The following is a 19,683-nucleotide window of genomic DNA, read 5'->3' as shown; positions in this document are numbered from 1 at the left end:
CACCGCACCTAGTTTGGGAACCACTGGGTTAGATATATATGAATATGTATATTCTCCCCGTACTTTCGTGGGTTTCCTCAGAGTACTCCGTTTTCCTCCCACAATCCAAAAATATACCGGTAGGCTAATTGGCTCCCAACAAATTAACCCTAGAATGTCTGTGTGTGTACATGTAGTAGGGAATATAGATTGTAAGTTCCACTGGGGCAGGTACTGATGTGAATGTTCAAATGTAATCTGTAAAGCACTGCGGAATATGTGTGCGCTATATAAGAAACTGTTAATAAATAAATAAATACTCTCTCCTTCTTACTTTTCATCACCGATGGTCTACCATTCCCAGTGGCAGTTTTTACCTATGGTCTGCAGCTCCCCAAGGTAAAATCTGCCACTGGTCTCTGACTAAATGAAGCCAGATGCAGTCTGTGAGACAGCTCTGGCTTCATTGTGACTGGACAGTGACTTCCTATTGGAAGTCTGACCTGCCAGTCACCCATGGCACTCCCATTGGAAGGTGTTGCCTCCCTCCGGGATGCCTCTCTATGCTGCTGAGTGGCAGCCCATAAAAAATGGGTTCCGCGCATGCACAGTACAAGGACAATACTGCGCATGCAACGGATCCGGGACCGGAGGCTGGGGGCCTAGGATATGCAGCGGCAGCTGGAAGGGACAACCAGCAGGGGGGGGGGGGGCGGAGTTAGCGGCTGCTGACCATTCGCATACACAAGTAAGGGAGCCTACATTCATCAAATTCATGGGGATGGGCACCATCGTCAGATGGCATTCGTTTATTTACAGAGCCCTGTGCTTCTTATAGGAAGGAGGTTCTGAGTTGCAAAATGATCTGTTCACATGCCTCCATCCATGATGACTCTCTCCATTCAAACAGGCACAGAAACACTTCCAGGTCAATCCTGGTAATGTAAACTTTCACCACTAGTAATAAGCTGCACAAGGTGTCAGTGGTAGGGTTGGAGGGGACAGCTGCTCTTTCACAGCTGTAATGGAGCAATACAGAATTAGTATCCGCAGCTGCGACTCGTGGTGAGTCGGATACATAAGTAATGGAGTGCAGATGAGGTGTAATGATAAATAGGTCCTTAGTAATCGTCTGGCTAATGGGACAGAGAAGGTCAGTTTTGTGAATGAAATACTAATGGAACCAACCCCCCTGATCTGGGACCGGTCATGCATCAGCTCTGATGTCTGGATTCTATGTGTATATAGCTGCAGGAATCTTTATGGGAACAAGGTTGTACCATAATAACTTTATGTAAACAGCAGAATGTCGGAAAGTATATTCTTTCTGTTATGTTTATTTCTTGTGTCATTTTCCTTGGTCTGGATCTGCAGAGCACCGGTGCTATTTTTATGTGAAAATGCTGGGGCTATGTTGTTTTAGTGGTATCCCAGCAATGTGTTCCTGTTCCGTGCTGTTCCTAGAGTATATAAAACGGTTTTAAATCTGTTTTATCCTCATGACACCGGGCACTTTTATTAAGACTTAAAGCCTAATTCAAACCTGATCGCTGGGCTGATAATCTGTGATCAGATAGCCGCCCTGCCAGAGTGAAATCCCGCCCCTGTACCAGCCTGCGATTTGCTTAGCAGGGCTTGAGAAAATTTATCTGGATCAGTGATTCCCTGCAAATCCATTCACAAGCCATTGACCGTCCAATGATTTTTCCACTGTGTGCAGTCTGTGCGTAGCCCAGGATTTAATTGGCGGCTGCGATAGAAACGGGAAGATTGGGGCCGGAACAGACATCACACTCCTTCCCCTGAAACGCCTGTGCGTGCCTACGTTTTCCTAGACCATACTTGCTTACCCTCCCAGAATAGCTGGGAGGCTCTCGAAAACTGGGTCCCCCTCCCAGCCCCCCCGGGAAGGTAGGCAATTGTCCCGCTTCCCCCCCGCACCAAGTCCGGGATTTTGCAGGTCTGTGGCAACGGGGCGGGGCTAAAGTGATGCGAATCATGCAATTTGTGTCATTTGAGCCCCTCCCCCAACCCACAGACCCACGAATTGCTGCATTTGATTGGCATGCGGGTGGGGTTTGCTGACATCAACCAAGTCCCGTCCCTCCTGGCAGCAGTATCTGGTCTCCTCTCCAGGCTCCGGAGAGAAAAAGAAGGCGGTAAATATGTCCTTGACAGTGACTCTGCCAGAAAATGGCCAGTTACCACCCACAAACACTGGCTACGCATATGCGTACTAACGGCCGCACACACCAATAATCGTCTAGCCTGCGAATTCAAAGCCGTGCGATCATTAGTAAGTTGCAGAACCAGAAAAACAGCTTAGAACAAACACTCTAGCTGGCAATGCATTGTGGGAAAATAGGCTAACTGCAATCTTGCCTTTACCTGGCTCATGGAAAACATAGTGCAGGCTAATTTCGTTTCTCACTTACTGTAGGCTTCAGCACAAGTTCATGTGCAAATGCTTAATCATTAGTGACAGGCTCTGGGTAAATGGACTTAGCTTTTAAAGGGTTGGGATGTAAATAATAAGTGTCAGCATGTATCAGACCTTGAACTAGTGACAAGGTCCAGAAAAGGACAAGGCACAAGGCTTTTATTATTTTTCGCGTACCACTGCCCAAATGCAGTTAGGAGAATGTGATTAACCATTGAAGGCTCATTTATCCAAATGACTCAGCTCTACAAAATAAATCTTATGTACATCATGTAGATAACAATGCAACAATAAATGGAAAGAAAAAGGGGTGTGAAACCGCGCTTTCACCTATTAATATGCAACAATTAAAGGTAAAAGATACACATTTATTAAAAATACACTTGTTAAAATATATCACATATAAAATGGATTGGTACTATTGCTGATAATTGAAATAAAATTTAGAGCCGTGATAGTCACCCAGTTTTCTCAAAGGTGAGTGTAAGGGTTCTGGGAGTGTCCCCGCCAACCTAACTCCGTTGCCTCTGGCTGGAATCGACGGACGTGTGCAGGGCTAGGCTTCACCTGGGCCCGTCTCGGCTGAAGGGCGAATTAGGTCCGCCCCACTCCGCTACAGGCAGGTGTTATGTATTGACAACACGTCCGCCGAGGCCAGGAGAGAGCAAGGGGACAACTAACTAAAACACCAGAAACGGGGAACTCCCAGAAACCCCAGGGGAGCAACAATGATCAGCAGATGACACAAAATGAAAATGAATGCACCGGTACCAATAGTGCCAATACAGGGTGTGGGTGTAACAATACACTGAGATGTAATAAGCAACTGTAACCAAATAAATGAATAGACAGGTGGGTAATCCCCAACTTAGCTGAGAGATGTAATGCAGCCGAGAAGTTGGGACACCGCAGCACAGCCTTGCAGGACAACCCAGAAGAGGTACACTGGATCGTGGGGATGACACTCTGGGTACACGGTACATCAAACAGACTGGACAGACGAGGGTTAACCAGCAGGGACCAGGAACACCACTGAACAGTACTTCAGGATTCAGAGAGCACAACAGACCGGCAGGGACACAGCAAGACTGGGATACAGGCTGGACATAAACTGACTGAAACTGGACAGCGTGGACTACACAGTGAACTGAATAATATAACTGGCACCGGAGTGTGTGAGCAGAGGGTTTTTATAGTGAGCACAATGTGGTGCTGATTACACATTGCCTATAGGTGAGCACTGCAGGCTAGGAGCCTAATTAAGACACCTGAGTCCTGATAACAGAGCACAGCAAGAAAGCTGCAATGGCCCAGGCTGACCACTGGAGGCCACCAGCGAGTAAACACACACACACACAGGCTGGGATAAAACCCAGGGAGCAGAATCCAGGGAAAACATAAACTACACACAGAATATGTGAATCTGCGCATAACACAGATCCGCTGGAGGTGGATCCTAACAGTACCCCCCCCTTGAAGAGGGGTCAAGGGACCCCAATACCAGGTTCTCCACTACATGGAGAATACCAAACCCTGGCATGGGGGTATCAACAAACAAACAGGAACAAGCTGCGACTGCAGCTTGTAACAGTGCCCCCCTCTCAAAGGTGGCCTTCGGACACAACAAGACCAGACAAACAGAACAAAGCAAAAGGTCAGTGCTTATTCTTCTTTTTCCTTCTCTTTGAATGGCTATGAAAGGAAGATAGAATAGCACATCCTGCAGTCAAGGCAATAGGCTTAAACTCTTGTGCCAGCTCTCCAAAATCTTGAGGACTTTCGGTGGACAAGACAGATTTAGCAGAATTTGAGCAAGATTCTCTGGGACTAAATCTCTCAAGAACTGCATCACTAAATGCCCGGAAATCCTTAAGAAGGGGATCTTCAGAATTAATCAATTCGGTCGCCCATCTGAAAGGCTTCCCTCTGAAGGAGTAGATCATATAGGACACAATGTTATCAGAAGTGATACCTAACAATGGTCTGAACTCCATAATGGAGACATAGTGGTTAGCGAGCGCAACAAATTGGGCTAAGTCCCCATCAAAGACTAGAGATGTAGAGATATCATCCAAAGAGTCACAATTGGCCTTATTATCACCTGACTGATAAGACTGCATAGCTGGGGTTATGGCACTTGAGGCTTCGATTTTAGAGACCTCGTTAGAGTCAGTGACAAACTGTGGCTGTGGGCCCCCACTTGGGGCTACCAACTGTGGCTGTGGGCCCCCACTTGGGGCTACCAACTGTGGCTGTGGGCCCCCACTTGGGGCTACCAACTGAGGCAGTGGGCCCCCACTTGGGGCTACAAACTGAGGCAGTGGGCCCCCACTTGGGGCTACAAACTGAGGCTGTGGGCCCCCACTTGGGGCTACAAACTGAGGCTGTGGGCCCCCACTTGGGGCTACAAACTGAGGCTGTGGGCCCCCACTTGGGGCTACAAACTGAGGCTGGGGGCCCCCACTTGGGGCTACAAACTGAGGCTGGGGGCCCCCACTTGGGGCTACAAACTGAGGCTGGGGGCCCCCACTTGGGGCTACGGCCTCGACACAGGCCTGAACCCCCTCTGGGGCGACACAAACTTGAACCCCTTCTGGGGCGACACCGGCTTGAACCCCCTCTGGGGCGACTCCGGCTTGAACCCCCTCTGGGGCGACACCGGCTTGAACCCCCTCTGGGGCGACACCGGCTTGAACCCCCTCTGGGGCGACACCGGCTTGAACCCCCTCTGGGGCGACACCGGCTTCTGACCGGCTCGGCGGGCCCCCGGCATCAGACTGATTCAGCGGGCCCCCGGCATCAGACCGGCTCAGTGGGCCCCCGGCATCAGACCGGCTCAGCGGACCCCCGGCGTCTGAGTCAATCACCTGGGCTTTCCCCTTAAGGGTTTGCAACTCTGGCTTAATGTTAGCAGAAATACCATCGTGCGGGGAGCACCTCCTCTGCTGATTCTTAAACTCAAAATGAGGTCTCCCAGCACTTAGACCAACGGTATTAAACAGAGTGCTTTTACTGGGAGACTCAGAGCGCTCCTCTGCCACAGTGAAGACAGGCATAGATCTGACAACCTGCCCTGACTTGGCCAGAGGAGACACCCTATCGCCACCACCAGGCCTGCATAATCCGCAAGCCTGGAGATAGTGGCCTGAATCTCCACAGTACAAGCATAAATTCAGGTCTCTACGCCGCTGACGCTCCTCCAGCGAAAGCTTTGGCCGTAGAACACTTTTATGCGTCTCCTGAACCTCCAGGTCTAAGAACTCGCTGCCTAATAACTCCTTAGACAGGGTCTCATTAGGGGCTGAATTAACCCCAGTGACCTCGGGAAGGATCAGAAATATTTCAGTGAGGAGTTTTTGCAGCTGCAGTAGGGACTGCTGCAAAATCTCCAACCGCCCAGATTTAAAGGTATTGAACGCCAAATTTAGGGCCGCCAATGACTCTTGCATGGCCTGCATGATATGGCCGTGCAAGGTTACTGTGCAAAAGACTATGACACAACAACTGAGACAAGGCAAAAAATACTGTGACAAGACAAGACTGTGACAAGGCAAAAAAAACTGTGACAAGGCAAGACTGTGACAAGGCAAGAAAAACTGCTGGACTGAGAGGGCAGAACTCAGCTCCAGAGTTTATCTGTTATGGCCAGTTATAATGTAAGGGTTCTGGGAGTGTCCCCGCCAACCTAACTCCGTTGCCTCTGGCTGGAATCGACGGACGTGTGCAGGGCTAGGCTTCACCTGGGCCCGTCTCGGCTGAAGGGCGAATTAGGTCCGCCCCACTCCGCTACAGGCAGGTCTTATGTATTGACAACACGTCCGCCGAGGCCAGGAGAGAGCAATGGGACAACTAACTAAAACACCAGAAACGGGGAACTCCCAGAAACCCCAGGGGAGCAACAATGATCAGCAGATGACACAAAATGAAAATGAATGCACCGGTACCAATAGTGCCAATACAGGGTGTGGGTGTGACAATACACTGAGATGTAATAAGCAACTGTAACCAAATAAATGAATAGACAGGTGGGTAATCCCCAACTTAGCTGAGAGATGTAATGCAGCCGAGAAGTTGGGACACCGCAGCACAGCCTTGCACGACAACCCAGAAGAGGTACACTGGATCGTGGGGATGACACTCTGGGTACACGGTACATCAAACAGACTGGACAGACAAGGGTTAACCAGCAGGGACCAGGAACACCACTGAACAGTACTTCAGGATCCAGAGAGCACAACAGACCGGCAGGGACACAGCAAGACTGGGATACAGGCTGGACATAAACTGAGTCCTGATAACAGAGCACAGCAAGAAAGCTGCAATGGCCCAGGCTGACCACTGGAGGCCACCAGCGAGTAAACACACACACACACACACAGGCTGGGATAAAACCCAGGGAGCAGAATCCAGGGAAAACATAAACTACACACAGAATATGTGAATCTGCGCATAACACAGATCCGCTGGAGGCGGATCCTAACAGTGAGAGTCTCAGTGTCCGTTCCTATATATGCTTCCTGGTATGTCCCATGTAGCAGGCTGATGGTGGATTTTAGGAGTGATGTAATTCTCCGGTCTAGGGAGCCCCTGTTGTTAGCGGGCTCAACCTGGTTTAAATACTCCCAGTCAAGGGAGCCCCTGTTGTTGTAGGGCTCAACCTGGTTTGTGGGAGTGATGTCCTGGTTAGTTGCAGCTGCTGGGATATTGGTGAGGGAAGCTGGTCCGGTCACAAAGAAGTAGCTGTATCTGGGTGACAGTAGTGGGTGTCAGGGCTCCAACACACCGACGCGTTTCGCTCTTCAGAGCTTTTTCAAGGTGCTGTTTAGTGTACCTGGTATCAGCATTTATATACCCCAAGTATTAAGGGGAATAGATTACACCTGTGGCATGTAGGTAGCAATGAATTAGTTAAATCTAAAAACTGCTACCTACATGCTTTTTCAACCCACTCCAATGTACGGTTTGAATGGTAATTTACTCACTATACACTGTGTGTAGCAACAGTACAGGTGGTGCTACTGGGGTATAAGCTTAGAGGTTCGTCATGTCCTGCAGATGACTGCTAAGCAGTATAGGGTTGGCCATCGCCCACCAATGTTTCTAAACAATTGATGATCTCAATCCAATGCCGCAGAGTTTAGTCATAGATGGGAAAAATTAGACTGGTTTCCTGCCAACAATGGCTGCCGTGGGCCAGATAGTCCCACATTGCAGGGCTGCTAAGCGGGGCAAGTCATCTGTATCCCGGCACACTCTACATGACTGACTCACATACAGTGTTCTGGGATGTGTTCCAGGACTTGACAGACTCAGCTGTTAGTCAACAGCCCTGCACCGCCTCCAGCTCTCACTCACAAATAGTGTGCCAAGAGGCTGACCTAGACTCCTCCCGTGCCCCCAACTTATAACAAGCTTTAGAATTAAGCTGCATGGACACATGCATAAACCACAGATAGATAAAACCATTGATGGCGCAGGACCAAATAGTTTGCTACTTATGATGGCCCATGGTAACATCACTATCAATGGAGGGTGTTCTGATACCCATCCCTAATTTTGTAAACTCGATGATAGTCTAGTGCTCATTTATTTGTGAACTGTAACTTTCCTCTGTTCCTGCATGTGACTGGCTAGCCATCCTGAGAAGAAGAGAAAGAAGTGCTCTCTGAATGGCAAGTCTGAGCAAGGTGTGTAAGAGTATAGGCCTTTATGGGCCCGTAGACGCAGAGGGAGGATACAGAAGAGCGCTGCGCAATCATAGGATATGACTAACTGCAGATATCAGGAGAAGCATAACATGATTAGGGAAATCATCGATGGTTCATGGTCGATGTAGAATTGTTTTGCCATCAATGTCAAGCATAAACAAATAGTTTTTGTTTCTTTTTCACCAAAGGGGCCGGGACACAGAGCTTAGCTCCGCCCTGCGACATCCCTGAAGCCCCACCTCCATGTTTTGATTGGCCCACAGGCTAGTTAGTCAAAGAAAATGGATGACCATCAATAGATAAAAACATCAGTGGTCATCAGTTGCATAGTATGCCACTATTGATGGGCAGTAGCACTATTGCCATCGATGGCAACCACCAATGGCAATTGCAACAATGGCCTTCCCTAGACATGATAAATTATTTATTTGGCTAGTTGAATGCAAAGAGATTTAATAAAGTGAATGGGAAATCTCACACTCTTGCTATTTCTACTCACCTTCTACCTCACTGCACCCTGTGTGATGCTGACATGTACTGCAGGTAGCATAACACTAGGTGGCACTATTGTGTGATGTTTGTATTGGCATATCCATGTCCTTACAGACCGCATTTACACAATTGCGTTTCAGTCTCTCCCATTCATAACTAATGTAATAGAACTGTGCAGTTCAGATCTCCAGCAACCTGATGATGTTTGGCCCCTTTACCATATTTAAACATTCTACAAATTTAGTAAATTAAGCCATAAACGGTGTGTAAAAATGATGACTCAATTCTTGGAATCTATTTAAAATGTACACGAAACCTACATATAAACTTAATAATTCCCATGGGGAACATTACAGATATATATTAATATGCAGCCAATCGGAATATAATAGGTAATGTATCACTGGACATATTGATTCCAAAACCTGCAGAGGAGAATGGAATGATTTATATGAATAGGAAATTCTCATATTACACTATTGCCTAGAAAATATGCTCTTTAGCTTTAATCATAATCAATCATACATGCTTCTATAGGTAGAAATGCATTATTGTAAACATATACATGTAACACATATTTGACTACTTTTGAAAACTAGTTTCAGGGAGATTATAGTTGGTAATATAACTCTGCACAGCGCCTATTGAGGGGGCGTGCCATGCTCCACCCAAAGGGTGTGTCTAGTTCCATATATGGAGTGATTGTGAAAAGAGATTGGGAATGTGGCACCTAGAAGCGTGGGTGTGTACTGCTACATCTGAGAGGAATCTTGTAAAATGACTTATATGCAAATGTAGATGATCCCCAAAGCAGTTAGTAAGAGCTACTATACTTGGTAAAGTGCTGGGAAATGGTGCTGATGATTCAATGTAAATGTATCTATCTCACATTTTTTTCCCCCAAACATATAACAGTGTAATATGTGATAGGTGAAATAAGGGAGATTGCTAGACTAATAAGGGAGAGAGGGAGATTGCTGCTATTTCAGGGAGTCTCCTGCAGAATGCAGGAGGGTAGGCAGCTATGATGTAGCAGTATAGTAAAATACATGCTCAGAGTTTTTAAAAGTATGGACCCATCATACAGTATAATATACTGCACTTTAAAGTACACCGCAGCTAATTACATTTAAGCTTGAGCTTCAAAAGTAATTTTCTAAAGTAAATACAAACAGCATGTTGTACTGTAATATATCATTGTTGTTTCAAGTTACTTCCTGGGCCATGGGGGTTTATATCTAGCAGATGTCATATCTCCCAGCCATCTCTGCTATATGAACTGATTGTTCTTTCATAAATTGTGTAACTAATGTATAAATAACCCAGTCGCTGTTCAATCAAAACTGTCTCAGATAGACGGCATTCTCTAGGAAAAGAAATGTTTTCCATCTTGTATCTGTAAATGAAACTACAGGCATACTCATTTGATATTTCCAAGCCAGGAAACATCCCAAAAGAAATGATGAAAAACAAATAATTCAGAGGCATGCAGGGAAATGTAATAGGGTCCGAGAATGGCTGAGGTACCATAAACTGGATGGTCTTGGATGTTTTTATTTTAAAGCGGCAATTATTTACAAGGCATGGTTTTGCTTTATAAATGATTGCCGCTTTAAAAAAAAAAAGAGATCGGACAGGATTTTAATATTTAATTTGTGTTAAAAAAAAAAGGGAGGGGGAAGGTAAATTTCTTGGATGCTATCATACTGTATGATGTTGGATATGATTTACATTTCCTATAAACATATATTGTTTCTGTGACTGTCAATGTTGATAATGAGTTCTGTGACATTTTATAATGCTCTAATTGGCTGCTGTCTTGTCTTGTTCTGTAACAGCTGCCAAGTAAGTTGGATCTATTCTAGCTCTATGAACTTTGTTATGAAGTTGAGAGTTATTCAACAAATGGGAATAGAAAAGGCCTCCAATGTAAACCTATACACAATGCTTAAGCAAGCTTTATATACCGTATAATACAGGACCAGCTCTAATATTAGGCATCTCCCTTGTGACACCGCTGCTATTAGCTGATTGGTTATGAGCCGTGGGTATGAGCTGAGGCGTAATCCTACGCAGGTTGTACAGGGTATAAGACAAACTAGTAACACATTGGAACCATGGGCTAGTGATATGCAAGTATAGTAAAATGGAACCAGGTGCCACCTGGTGAACGGACAACTCCTGTATATGCTTCAGAGAAAGGAGGAGCAGCAAAAGACCATTAAGGTTGACCCATGCAGCATGACATCCCCCCCTCTCCAGTGTGTGTATGCACATTGCTCTAGTGCAGCGGTCCTCAAACTGTGGGTCCTGACCTTCTCAGCTTGGGGTCATGACTCCATGTTGCTGGCCATCAGGCTGATGACTTTTCTAATCTCAATGAGTGATTCAAGGAGTCGGAAAAATCTGTTGGGTTGTCTGTTATTTTAGACTCCTCCCACCATTGTATGCCTCCGCAATGCTGCCATGTATGTGCTGTCTGCTGACTACACATGTGATGTGATGACCTTCTGCAGTAACTTCCTGGGGCCCTGTAATTATTTTTATTGCCTGATGGGGTCCCAGAGCAAAATAGTTTGAGGACCCCTGCTCTAGTGTGTACCCAGCAACAGTAATGCTCTGATGCATGTATATGAACCTACCTAGTTATTGTAATGATAATGAATATATCAAACCAGTAAGGGCTCTATATATAATAATCCATGTACTGTTAACAGTGAAATAATTGTGCCTCAAATAAGAGCCAGATTTAATAAAACTTCTATAAGCTGGAGATGTTTCCTGAAGAAACCAGTTAGATTCTAGCTATAATTTTCTAGAGTCAGTGGAGCAGTATTAGTACTGCAGACCAAGTGATGGCATGGGGGCATGTTTTATGCTGATTCCATGTAATCTGGCAGACCACATGTAATCTGCTGAAAATGGTCCCCAATAAATGGCCACCACCTAATAGGAGACAGATGCTAGAGGCCCTACCGGACCTCTACCGTCTGTCAGGGAGGCATTACCTAAAAGTGCTGGATTCTGGGAAGACAGCGTGCCAGCGAGCATGGAACTTATGGCAAAGAGCATGATAACCCCAGCACCCTGCCTGAATCCAGTGAGCATGAAACCCATGGCAAAGAGTGTGATACCCCCTGGCAACGAACATGAAAACCTGGCAACGAGCATTTTTTTTTTTAAAGAAGAGTTCGTAAATCTACCGCTAAGTTATAAAGTAATGCACTTAGGTAAATTTGTACTGTATATGCAATTAACCAGTAGTGTACCACAGGTCAAGTCAGTGCCCTACTGCTATGTACAGCAACAGTGACTGGAGTGTTGAAGTTGTAGATTATTCTTTTATTTTCTCCACATCGCCATTTTATATATCTTTATCTTACAACATTAGTCTAGGGGATCATTCAGGTTGACTTGCAAATTTGCAGATTTGCGAGTCAAGTAAACGCCATCCGCACAAATGACCGCACGCAGATTTCACCCACACGCAAGTGAATGGATGTTTTGCATAAACATTAATTCGCAGCCATCGAATGATTTAGAAGGTGCTCACAAATCTAAGACACTCTTTGGTGTTGTCTCAGATTTGCAGCTATCTTGTACAGAAGAGGGCACGCGGCTGACATCCGGTGATGTCAGCAGCCCTCTCCGGCACCCGCATCGTGGACAAATCACCACAGGGACGCTCATAAAAAAGGGTGTTTTCATGGGCGTGACTTCGGCCTGTGGCCACAGACCCCCCTGCCCGCACTAATCTGTGCGAACGGGCTGGCGACTATACAAATCGCCGCGTCCACTGGCTCAAATGTCCTGCGCATAAGCGAATATGCAGATGAGCAGTCCATCAATATCTCTCACCATTGCGAATTCGCAACGGTGAGGATGAATCAGAATGACCTCCTTAGTGTAGCTCAGAAATGCAGCTAAGCGATAGTGGTCAATGATGCAGTTATTTCAGCTGTTATAGGATCCGAAGTCTCCGCTCAGCAGCCCACGTACTAAACACAGCTTTTAATGTGCATTGAACTTAAAGAGTTAAGTGGCTTCAGTCCGCAATAGAAGTGATAAAAAGCAATCATCCCTTCCACTCACAGAATGATTGATCTTATAAACACTTCCTTAATTACAATTCACAGAGGTGTATTGATAACCTATTTACTCCTTAATCCATAGTACTAATGCTGCCAATTATTACTTCCTTGTGATTATGTAACGTGTTTTTATGTATCTTTATCTAATCAGACTGAACAGTACTCGTGGTCTAATTATTTCTCAAAGGTTCGACAATGTGACATTTTCACAGGTTTTAGTGATTTTGCCTATTTATCAAAGACTCTTGCTAGTGAAAGCTATCACATGTGAAAGTTACACCAGGCTTTTTTTTAGGGTGCCGGACGGGGTCCCGACAGTCAGGATCCCGACAGTCATTTACCAGACGTCAGGATCCCGACTGTCAAAACTCCGACAGACGGGTTCCCGAAGGCCACCGGCTATTCACCCTCTTGGGGGTCCACGACCCCCATAGAGGGAGAATAGATTAGGTGGCGAGCGTAGCAAGCCACCGTGCCCGCAAGGGGCTTTGTTGTGCTGGCCATGCTGTCTGAGTCTGGCCAGTCGGGATGCCGACGTCAGGCTAATGACTGTCGGTACCCTATACCACACCTTGTTATACTTCCCCATGTAAAGGTTTGAAGCCGAACAGCTGTGGTACAATCTGTACTCCAACTCCTAATGCTATTGTTGGATGAAAACCCCCATGTCGACCTTTTGACTGTCGACCTAGCCCATGTCAACCTAATGCTTGTAATGTCATGTCGACCTAGACCCATGTCGACCTAAACACATGTCGACCCAATGCATGTCGACCTAGTTGTTGTAGACCCAAGGATCCCAACCCTATAGGAACCAGTGGGATGGTGACCGGCTATGCTGCCCCCAGAAGGTGGTTACCCTAGGCACGTGCCTAGTGGGAATCCTCTAATGTCCAGATAGAATTAGCTTAAGGAGCCCAGAGGAAGAAACATGCTGCTCGTACTAAAGTGTTTCTTACTAAGCTGCTGCAGGGACTTTTTCTTAACAAACACCCAAAATGAAGATTCTCTGTTGCTGTGATCATCAGGGATGATTTGATTTTCAGAGCATAATTAATTAATTGACTTCTCAGTTTCTACAATTCTCTGCAACAGCATTCGGGAAGGGAACTTACTTTTTTACCCTATACTGTGTATTCTGGTTTTAGATATACAGAGAGATATGAAATTTCTACAATATTTGTACATAATGTTCTATTTGCCACATCTTTAGTTTAACCACTGGAAAAAGCCATATAAACCAGAACTATTAATAGTCAGAATTACATGTGCACAGAGGATGCTCAAGCACAGTTGTCAAGTGTTTGGAGGATGAAGCATACAAGGATTTTAGGATGACGTGTGTAGTGACAATGGGATAAAGTATACAGTGGGGTATGTTCAAATGACTTTTGCAAGCTGTGATAGAGTAGTGCTGACTGCTGACTGTCACAGCTCGCACGGTTAGTATTCAACTGACCTCCCTGCACACGCTGTTTCCATATCGCTGGGTTTTTACATGCATTCTGCTTTAGCCTCGATTATATGTACTGTATAGTGATTACACAATGAGGTATACAGTGATTGGCAGATGAAATGTACAGTGATTACACAATGAAGTATACAGTGATTGTAGGATGATATGTATAGTGATTACACAATGAGGTATAGTGATTGTAGGATGATATGTATAGTGATTACACAATGAGGTATACAGTGATTGTAGGATAATATGTATAGTGATTACACAATGAGGTATACAGTGATTGTAGGATGATATGTATAGTGATTACACAATGAGGTATACAGTGATTTGAGGATGATGTGTATAGTGATTACACAATGAGGTATACAGTGATTGTAGGATGATATGTATAGTGTTACACAATGAGGTATACAGTGATTGTAGGATATGTATAGTGATTACACAATGAGGTATACAGTGATTTGAGGATGATATGTATAGTGATTACACAATGAGGTATACAGTGATTGTAGGATGATATGTATAGTGATTACACAATGAGGTATAGTGATTGTAGGATGATATGTATAGTGATTACACAATGAGGTATACAGTGATTGTAGGATGATATGTATAGTGATTACACAATGAGGTATACAGTGATTGGAGGATGATATGTATAGTGATTACACAATGAGGTATAGTGATTGTAGGATGATATGTATAGTGATTACACAATGAGGTATACAGTGATTGTAGGATGATATGTATAGTGATTACACAATGAGGTATACAGTGATTTGAGGATGATGTGTATAGTGATTACACAATGAGGTATACAGTGATTGTAGGACGATATGTATAGTGATTACACAATGAGGTATTCAGTGATTTGAGGATGATGTGTATAGTGATTACACAATGAGGTATACAGTGATTTGAGGATGATATGTATAGTGATTACACAATGAGGTATAGTGATTGTAGGATGATATGTATAGTGATTACACAATGAGGTATACAGTGATTTGAGGATGATGTGTATAGTGATTACACAATGAGGTATACAGTGATTGTAGGATGATATGTATAGTGATTACACAATGAGGTATTCAGTGATTTGAGGATGATGTGTATAGTGATTACACAATGAGGTATACAGTGATTTGAGGATGATATGTATAGTGATTACACAATGAGGTATAGTGATTGTAGGATGATATGTATAGTGATTACACAATGAGGTATACAGTGATTTGAGGATGATGTGTATAGTGATTACACAATGAGGTATACAGTGATTGTAGGATGATATGTATAGTGATTACACAATGAGGTATTCAGTGATTTGAGGATGATGTGTATAGTGATTACACAATGAGGTATACAGTGATTTGAGGATATGTATAGTGATTACACAATGAGGTATAGTGATTGTAGGATGATATGTATAGTGATTACACAATGAGGTATACAGTGATTTGAGGATGATGTGTATAGTGATTACACAATGAGGTATACAGTGATTGTAGGATGATATGTATAGTGATTACAGGATGAAGCACAGGACACTCTTGGTACACTGGGCACCTTCTTACATTAATTACTGCAGAGCAGTCACTGCTGTATGGTAATGCTGCCAGAGGGCAGGTTTCCACAATTCCTGATAAAAAAAAAAAACAACAGCCTTACTGTATTTGGATTAATAAGGAAATTTTATATTTTTGAGGAAATTCTCCTTTAAAACATACATTCTAGTCAGAAATCTCCATATAGATATATTAGAAAACTTCAGCTTTTCAGCTGCACAATTGATATACAAGACATATACTTCTATAGACTCCTCTAAGATGCAAATTGCTTTAGGATACAGCTTACAGTACCAAGTGCTACTAACAGCATAGTAATATACAGAGTACATTCTGTTCATCAACAGGGACAGGAATATAACTAGGGATAACTAATGTAATGTTACCGAATGTTACGTCCCGCAATAAATAACCGTAACTTCCATTTATATGAGAAAGGAAGACAAGACAAAACAATGGACTGGTATGAAATGTTTTTAAACAAAATAAAAAAAAGTTTATAAATCAGTTGTAAAAAAAAATTCTAAACCAATAAAAGTAAAAAAAAAGTCTAAATTAAGCTACAAAGCATAACAATAATAAATTATTACTTAATAACTATGATGAACCTAACAAAGCTCTCAAATGTATTAAAAATGACAGTTATTTAAAATGTTAATATATTAAACAAACTGCAGAAGAAGCAAGCCTGGAGAAAAGCACACTAGGATCAAATGACATTTTGTCCTCAGTTACATGCCTGGTATTGCATCTCGTATATTAATTAGACATGCAGTCCTTGGGGACTTATTAGTAAAGGCATGGATGTGCCCCTGGTCCTACCGCCTGAAGAGCCTTCTGTCTCCTCCAGCCGGCCTGAACTATTCTCCACTCTCTTAGGGGGTTATTCTAGTCCATTCTTTCTGACAAAATCCTTCTTAGATGGACAAAACCATGTGCACTGCAGGTGGGGCAGATGTAACTTGTGCAGAGAGAATTAGATTTGGGTGGGGTTTTTCTTCAAAGTGAGATCTATATTAAAGTGTAAAATCATGCAGTCAGTATTTTCCCTGCACAGAAACAAAATAACTCACCCAAATCTAATTCTCTCTGCACATGTTACATCTGCCCCCCTGCAGTGCACATGGTTTTGTCCATCTAAGAAGGATTTTGTCAGAAAGAATGAACTAGAATAAACCCCTTAGTGTTCATTCTCCACATTACAGGATTAAACTAGGTGTACAAGGCAGAGCTAGCTTTCAGATGCCCCACCAGTGTGCTATTAGAGAGTAGATCCTGTCCTGATAGAGTTAGTACAGCCCAGAGTGGGAGTGGAGTCTGGACAGGAAATGCTACACTTTCTTCCAATTGTCCATCCATAAAATAAGATGTAAAAAAAAATATATATATATTTTGGTACATGTAATACATACTATAATAAAGTTTTCTCCACCCAAAGTGGACCAACTCCAGTCCCGGGACCCCTCTCTGCCGCCAGGCTCCTGCTCACAATGGGGCACCTCTCCAACCCTCCGAGTTTGTTTCAGTTAATTGAAGCTGTCGATATTGCTTCTGTGGCTGATTCCTCCTCCTAGCAGGACAATAGGAGTTCCCATGGTCTTTATTTTAACCATCATTTTAGCAAGCGTCACTCCCTATATTAGAACCCATGACTTGACTTACTGGAGACAGATACCTTACTGATTGAGCTGTTTGGGGGTCACAGATATTTATCTTTCCTCCGGCAACTGGGTCGTACTTCCACCAGGCACACAATTCTCTGCTTCTAGACTTCCCACCTAATTTATAGTCGTAGTCAGCTGTGACAGAAAACACCCATCATCAAAATGAGTGAGTCCAACACTGGTGACTACAAGGGTAAACTATGTGGAGTCTAGGAGCAGAGTATTCGTATAATAGTACATACGGTAGCACGGATGCATAAAATAATGCAGAAACTAATTTCTGCATGCAGTACCTTCCTGATAAACTGTCTGGATATAAAGGTCCCATAGTGTGAAAGCTTTTACTTTATTAATTCGGTACTCTTTACCTAGAACGGCACCCGCGATTGGCATCGCGGGCGTCGGGGTAAAAAATCGCGGGCATCGCGGGTACATAAAAAACGGGTGCGACGCGATGCCCGCGATTTTCCCATAGGGATCAATGTTAAAACTGTGATTGGACGCGATTTTACTGTTAAATGCCTCAATGCCCGCGATTTGGCCATAGGAAACAATGTTAAATGGGCCACAGATTCCTAATAGTGCCCTTGAACTGTGAAATGGCCCCCACAATTGTTAACTCTACCCCACGATCAACCCGAAGTGTGGCGAGCGCAGCGAGCCCGCGAGGGGCGGCGGTACGCGTCCTCCGACCTTTTCATACCCCCACTATCCACGTCGGCGTGGAGTTGAGAATAGAATAGTGTGGCGAGCGCAGCGAGCCACCGAGCCCGAAGCGTGGCGAGCGCAGCGTGCCCCGCGAGGGGACGCGGATACCTTCACAGGTAAACGCGTCCCTTCGCGGGCTTCACAGGTGTCCGCGTCGCCATGGACACCTGGGAAGCCCGCGAGGGGACGCGTATAACTGTGAAGGTATCCGCTGCGCTCGCCACACTATTCTATTCTCAACTCCACGCCGACGTGGATAGTGGGGGTATGAAAAGGTCGGAGGACGCGAACCACCGCCGCTCGCCACGCTTCGGGTTGACGTTGATCGTGGGGTGGCGTTAACAATTGTGGGGGCCATTTCAGACTTCACGGTGACTATTTGGGCTCTGTGGCCCATTTAACATTGTTTCCTATGTAAAAATCGCGGGCATTGAGGCATTGAACACTAAAATCGCGTCCAATCTCACTTTTAACATTGGTCCCTATGGGAAATCGCGGCCATCGCATCGCACCCGTTTTTTAGTGCATTCGATGGTCGCCGTTCTAGGTAAAGAGTACCATTAATTCAACTGGATTTTATTGGGACCCATAAATGTAGATAAATTAATAAGATATATTCTTTTAATTAATTTATCTGTTGGCTCAAACCTTCATTATGTTTATTAATGAACTTGGAAGTTTACTTTACAAATTAATGAGCTTGGATATTATAAATATTGATCAGATTTACTCCTGCATTAAAGATCAACTTGGACCTTAATTATGGAGATGTCTACTCAAAACAAAAACAGTATGATAGATAAAGGACCAACTGTACAGTTGTATCTCTTTAACTGACATTTGAAATTGCATAAATAGGAACATCACTGCTAGTTGCACTGTGAGTACGCAATATTCTATTCCTGGACCCACAGCACATGAGGTCTTAATATAAAGAAACCTTTATGAACACAGTGTAATACGATTCCTTGTGAGTTTGGTACACCATAAAGGTGCCCCATGACCCCCTATATAAACTTATGAAAGTAGAATCATACATCTGAACCCTATATTTGTATCACTTCTACACATGTAAATCGACCGTTGGAAATACACTAAGGGCAGGCCGGACTGATAAAGCAAGAAAGAAACCTTGATGAGAGGTTAAAATTCTGTATCTCAGTAAGTACGGTACGCAGCCCATCTTATGATTGAGCACAATTGGTGAACCCCTAAAAGATACCTTTATATGTGGGATCTTGCATTCCATTCTGTGAGTTTGGTACAATTTTACTACAAATTCCTCCCCATACAAATATTGGTTTTATAAATCTGAAGATATCTTATATATGCTATTTCTTGATTTTTTCTTATGCTACGACCATGACTTTTTTGGAGTCAACCACCATCAGTGTTGCAAATGAGTTTGTTTATTGAAAATTGCATGCACAAACTTGAAAAATGAGAGATCGAATTAGAAATGCCAATTTGTGGTACTTGCTGTGAGATTACAGAAGTTTTCTACAAAATGCAACCGGGGAGAGATGCATGGTAAAATAGAGAAACATATCTAGACATACACAACCCCC

Source organism: Crinia signifera, chromosome 1 (assembly GCF_055691185.1).
Source record: "Crinia signifera chromosome 1, ASM5569118v1, whole genome shotgun sequence".
Taxonomy (NCBI): domain Eukaryota; kingdom Metazoa; phylum Chordata; class Amphibia; order Anura; family Myobatrachidae; genus Crinia; species Crinia signifera.
This window is presented reverse-complemented; position numbering follows the sequence as displayed.